Consider the following 6,857-nt stretch of genomic DNA (forward strand, 5'->3'; position numbering starts at 1 on the left):
AAGAAAATAAGGTACCAGAAAGGATGAGAGAACTAAAAACTAGAGTAGTATATGGGCAACTTGAGATTTGATGAGATTTGATCTCTGTGGCCAAGACTGTCAGCCCCCAATATATATTCTCCTGTATATCTAAAACCAAACTCCTAACTTTCAGTTGGACAGTCATCCAGAATAAAGACGACCATGACTAAGTTCTGACCAATGGGATATTAAAGAAAATATCATTTGGAAGTGACTGAGAATCTTCCTTAAAAGATAGCTACCATGTCGCTTTTTCTTGACCTCTTGCTCTTTTCTGCTGGCTGGAATGTGAAAGCTAGGGCCTTCTTGGACTATGAAGTGACCTGAGATACAGAGGCCACATAGACTGGAACAACAAGATAGGAAGAGCTTGGGTACCTGAGGACATGGTGAAGATAAACACTCTATGCCAGTGTGGGCTGCCTTTTTCTGGACTGGTATATGAGACAGTTTGGCTCTTATTGATTTCTCTATTATTGTCGAGTATCAGGTTCAGCTCTCAGCTGAGCCTAATACTAATCAGTTCAGTGCACAAACAGAGAGAGGAGCCAACGCTTTGAGACCAAGACCCTCATATTAATTGTGGACCATTAATTCGTTATTCCCTCAGTGAAATGGAAAATTAGGGAAAACCATGTGTCCACTGGCAGAGGAGACTAAATGAAAGGTTGCCTACCTAGGCCTGGGTTCTGCCCAGAAAAATAGAGTTCCCTTGGGAACTCATAACCACTAACAGGGAAGAATACTGGAGTGAACTGTATTTCCTCCTCCAAGGGATCTTCCTGACCCAGGGATCAGATCTGCATCTCATGTCTCCTACATTGGCAGGTGGATTCTTTACCACGGTCACCACCTGGGAAGCCCCACTAATAGGCAAGGACTTTTTAAAATAAGATATAAAAAGCACAACGCACAGGGTGAAATGATAAATATGAGTATATTAAATTAAATAACAATTCTTTTGAATGACAAAAGACACCATAAATGAAGTTAAAGACACGTCAAAGAATACATAAGAATCAAAGGATTAGTGCAAGAAAATATAAAGAATCCTATAAATCACTAAGAAAGAGGCAATGTAGTAGAACAATGGAGAAAAGACCTGAAGAGGTACCTTACAGAAAACTTTTCCTGACCAACAAACAAAGGAAAAGGTGCCCAACCCATATTTATTATCATACTGATTATGGATATGGTCATTAAAATAGTAACTCACCCTTACTCAGACCCTACTACGTGCCAGGCAAACTTCTATGTGCTTTCCATAAGATACCATTTCACATCCATCAAACTGGCAAAACTTTTAAAAGCACAACACATATCAACTTTTGGCAAGGATGTGAAGCAATGGAAACTTCCTGGCACTGCTGGTGAGAATCGAAGTACTTTACAGAGCAATTTGGCAACATCTAGTCAAGTTGAAGGTGCAAATATCTCTTTTAGACGGACATTTAGAGAAATCTATACATATACCCAAGAGTTTTCAGAGGAACCCCATTTTTAATAGGGAAAAATGGAAAGGATATAAATGTCCTCCATCAAAAGAAAGGATAAATGAACATAGACCTTCTGGAATTCTCTACAACAGCGAAAATGAACTAGAGCTACATGTAGCAACATGAAGGCGTCTCAGAAAGTGCTCAATGAAAATGGTGTTTCAGAATGATACACGTACAGATTACCATTTGTACATAATTTTTTTTAATTTTATTTTTAAACTTGACATAATTGTATTAGTTTTGCCAAATATCAAAATGAATCCGCCACAGGTATACAATTTTTTTAACTTTTTATTTTGTATTGGGGTATAGTCAGTGAACAATGTTGTGACAGGTCCAGGTGAACAGCAAAGGGACTCAGCCATATGTATACAAACTTCCCCCCTGCCTCCAGCATCTAAGCTGCCACGTAACACTGATCAGAGTTCTATGTGCTATATAGTAGGTTCTTGTTGGTTATTCTTTCTAAATATAGCAGTGTGTACATGCCCATTCCAAACTCCCTAACTATCCCTTCCAACCACAAGTTTGTTCTCTGTGTATATAGTTTCAAAATATGCAAAAACCCTATATTATTTATGAATACCCTCACTCTGGTAGTAGTATAAAAATACTCAAGATAAGGGCACTTCTAGGGAGAGGTGGTGTCTGAGAGACTGAGAAAGGTGCATCCAGGGTGTCCACTCTGTAACATTTTAAATCTTAAGAAAGGAAACTCAGGTACACAAGGCCTAGGGTTACAGTTTATTTTTACCTATGTTTTAAAGTGAACTTTTATTTAGTAGTTGCTTTTATTTATTTAAAAGCTCCAGACATACTTTTTATTATATTTCAAAAATTTTTTGAATTTATTTATTGGCCTCAGCCTGGTCTTCATTGCGGCACAAGGGATCTTTTCCTATCTTTTCTATTAAGCTGTGCAATGTAGGATCCTCAGCTGTGGCATGTGGGATTTATTAGTTGTAGCATTCGAACTTTTAGTTGGGGCATGTGGGATCTAATTCCCTGATCAGGGATCAAACCCTGAATCCCTGCACTGGAAGCACAGAGTCCTAGTCACTGGACCACCAGGGAAGTTCCTAGGGTTGCAGTTTAACAAAGCTAAGTAACGGGTATATGTGTGCTCGGCATGTTCAGTTCAGTTCAGTTCAGTTCAGTTGCTCAGTGCTGTCTGACACTTTGCGACCCCATGGACAGTAGCACGCCAGGCCTCCCTGTCCATCACCAAGTCCTGGAGTTTACTCAAATTCATGTCCATTGAGTTGGTGATGCCATCCAAACATCTCATCCTCTCTCATCCCCTTTTCCACTCACCTTCAATCTTTCCCAGCATCAGGATCTTTTCAAAGGAGTCAGTTCTTCATATCAGGTGGCCAAAGTATTGGAGTTTCAGCTTCAGCATCAGTCCTTCCAATGAACATTCAGGATTGATTTATTTTAGGATGGACTGGTTGGATCTCCTTGCAGTCCAAGGGACTCTCAAGAGTCTTCTTCAACACCACAGTTCAAAGGCATCAATTCTTCAGCGCTCAGCTTTCTTTACAGTACAACTCTCACATCCGAACACGACTACTGGAAAAACCATAGCCTTGACTAGATGGACCTTTGTTGGCAAAGTAATGTTTTTGCTTTTTAATATGCTATCTAGGTTGGTCATAACTTTTCTTCCAAGGAGTAAGCGTCTTTTTATTTCATGGCTGCAGTCACCATCTGCAGTGATTTTGGAGTCCCAAAAATAAAGTCTGCCACTGTTTCCGCTGTTTCTTCATCTATTTGCCATGAAGTGATGGGACCAGATGCCATGATCTTTTTTCGGAATGTTGAGCTTTAAGCCAACTTTTTCACTCTCCTCTTTCACTTTCATCAAGAGGCTCTTTAGTTCTTCTTCACTTTCTGCCATAAGGGCTCAGCATGTTAGTCTCTATATATTTCTGTGGACTTGAAATATTAACAATAAAATATATAAACAAATAAAAGTAATCCAGTCATTTTGAGAAAAAAATTAGAAAATGGCATAAAAATGACATAATTGCATCATCCAAAATGTTAACATTTTAATCTAAGTTTTTTCTTTGAATTCTAATATTTATTGAGCCTGTACTTTATGCTCAGTCAGGATTCAGGATATTGTAGATGCCTTGAACCAATAAAACTACAACATCCTGAATGACACCTGCCATATGTGTTGCCAAAATCTCCAGCATAGGGTTTCAGCTCTGTTAAGAAGTATATTTAATGTAGGTTTAAAGCTTTTCACTGCACAAATATTCAATATTCATCAAAGAGGTCACCCACAGTTTTCTGGAAATGATGGTAACTAATACTTTCTTTGAGTGTTTACTATGTGCAAGGATCTGTTCTGAGCACTTTATCTGTATTAACACATCTAATCATCACAACAACTCTGTGAAGTAGTGCCATAATTATCATAATCATCCCTATTTTCAACAGGAGGACGCTGAGGCACAGACAATTTAAGTAACTTGCACAAGGTCGCACAGTTGGTAAATGATGGAGCCAAGATTCAGACCAGACAGTCTGGCTCCAGAGCCCTTGCTCTTAACCACTGTGAAATCTTATTTTCAGTATCGCTAATTTTACAATAATAATGCTTTCAGTTTGTTGTGTGTGGCAAATGTACTTGAGTCAATAATTGACCTCCAATGTGGCACTGCCTTAATTAATTTCATTTCGTGTGTGAATGGCTTGTCTCAATCAGAGAGAAAGCTTCTGAAAGGCAAACACCATGTTTTAAGAAAATATTTTTTGTAGATCATTATGTCATTCAATAGTGTTATTTGCCCACATAAAATTTGCAATAAATATTTACTGAATGATTGAAGGGAAATACAAGAAAAATTCATGAACCTTTCCACAAAGAGGCATAAAATGTTAATTTCTTAGGTCAATCAGAGAAGATATTCCTGAAGAGACTTTTCTATGAGTTTGGTTTTTCATTAATCTTTTTCTTAACAAAAGCTTTATTGAGATATAAAGTGAATTTAATGATTTTCAGTATTGCCATTGAGTTGTATGATCATCACCACAATCAACTTAAAACCTTATCATCACTCTGCCTCAAAAAACCCTGTGTCCATTAACACCACTTTGCAGCCTTTCCTCTTTTCTTCCCACATCTCCTCTCAGCCCTAGGCAAGCACTAAACTAGTTTCTGTCTCTAAGTACTTGCATCTTCCAGACATCTTTCAATATGTGTTTTTTTGGGGGGTTTTTTGTTTTGTTTTTTTTTGTTTGTTTGTTTGTTTTTGTGACTAACTTGACGAAGGAGCCTGGTAGGCTGCAGTCCATGGGGTCACTAAGAGTCGGACATGACTGAGCGACTTCACGTTCACTTTTCACTTCCATGCATTGGAGAAGGAAATGGCAACCCACTCCAGTGTTCTTGCCTGGAGAATCCCAGGGACGGGGGAGCCTAGTGGGCTGCCGTCTATGGGGTTGCACAGAGTCGGACACGACTGAAGCGACTTAGCAGCAACTTCTCTCACTTAGCTTAATATTTTTAAGGTGGTTGTTGTTGTTCAGTTGCTCAGTTGTGTCCGAATCTTTGCAACCCCATGGATTGCAGCATGCCAGGCTTCCCTGTACTTCACAATCTCCAGGAGTTTGCTCAAACTCATGTCTATTGAGTCGGTGATGCCATCCAACCATCTCATCCTCTCTCATCCCCTTCTCCTTCTGCCCTCAATCTGTCCCAGGAACAGGGTCTTTTGCAATTAGTTGGCTCTTCACATGAGGTGGTCAAAGTATTGGAGCTTCAGTTTCAGCATCAGTCCTTCCAATGAATATCCCTACAATGAACTATTATTTGGCAATAAAAAGGAATGACTCATTAACTATTTTATGCAACCAACTTACTAATGCATTGCAAGATTCCAGACATATTTATACTTAGTTTTAAAAAAGTATTTGGTAGTAAAATATTCGTAACACAAATTTTTTCCATTTTAAGTGTACAATTCAGTGACATTAAGAATATTCACATTGCTGTGCACCCATCACTAATATCCATCTCCAGAACTTTTTCATCATCCCAATCTGAAATGCTGTGTGAATTAAGTAATAGCTCCCCACTCTTCCCTCCCCTCCAGCCTCTGGCAACCACCGCTGTTCTTTCTGTTTCTATGAATCTGACTCTTCTCGATAACTCAGATAAGAGGAATAATACACTATTTGTCCATTTGTTACTGGCTTATTTCATTTAGCATAAAGTCTTCAGTGTTCATCATTGTTTTAGCATTGTCAGAATTTCCTTCCTTTTTAAGAATGCATAATATTCCACTACATTTTGATCATCCCTCTGTCAAGGGATGTTTAGGCTGCATCCACGTTTCAGCTGTTATGAAAAATGCTGGTATGAACGTAGATGTACAAATGCCTGTTAAAGTCACTGCTTTCAATTCTTATAGATATATATCTAGAAGTAGCGTGGATCATATTAAAGCCCTGTTTAACTTTTGGAGGAACTGCCAGACTTTTCACAGTAGCCAGTTTTCCACAGTAGCTTCATCATTTTATATTCCTACCAGTAGTGACCTAGCATTCCAACTTCTCTAGATCCTCATCAAAACTTGTTCTTTTCCTTTCTTTTTAAAATAATAGTCATCCTGATGAGTGGGAAGTGGTACCTCATTGTCGTTCTGATTTGCATTTCCCTAAAGATTATGCCATATTTTCCTAAAGTATATTATCCAAGAACTACCTTACTAGATTAAAAAAAAATTGTTTACAAAACAAATAATCCCCACACATATTATTAAATTTACTTATTTGAAGTCAAGTATATCCCTTACTGTGGAAAGTAAATTGCATAAATAAGGAAGTTACTGGTCTGGACACTTGTCATAGGTTAATCTTCCCAGGAAGTGAACTCTGAGGAAGTTCAGAGTGCAGGATGTTAAGGAAGGAGTGCCCTTGGGATGAACACCTGTGAGAGACAGGGAAACAAAGTTGAATTGTGGTTCCCAAAATTTTTAAGAGTTTAAAGTTGTTCTGAGATCAAAAAATTTGAGAGCCTCAGGCCTAGAACGTATTAGGGGAAGTGAAACCCGCTCAGAGTCACTTCAAATCAAATTCTTACCTGACTACTACAACTGGAAGACCCAGGACTTCCCTGGTGGTTCAGTGCTTAAGATTCCATGCTCCCAATACAGGGGCTCTGGGTTCGATCCTGGGTCAGGGAACTAGATCCTTCATGCTGCAACTAAAATGAAATTTGTAAAACAACTGCATGTCACAATGACAGTCAAAGATCCCAAGTGAGCAACTAAAACCTGATGCACCTAAAAACATAAAATATTCTAATATGCACTCTCCCAT

This window comes from Bubalus kerabau, chromosome X (genome assembly GCF_029407905.1).
Source record: "Bubalus kerabau isolate K-KA32 ecotype Philippines breed swamp buffalo chromosome X, PCC_UOA_SB_1v2, whole genome shotgun sequence".
In the NCBI taxonomy this organism is placed as follows: domain Eukaryota; kingdom Metazoa; phylum Chordata; class Mammalia; order Artiodactyla; family Bovidae; genus Bubalus; species Bubalus kerabau.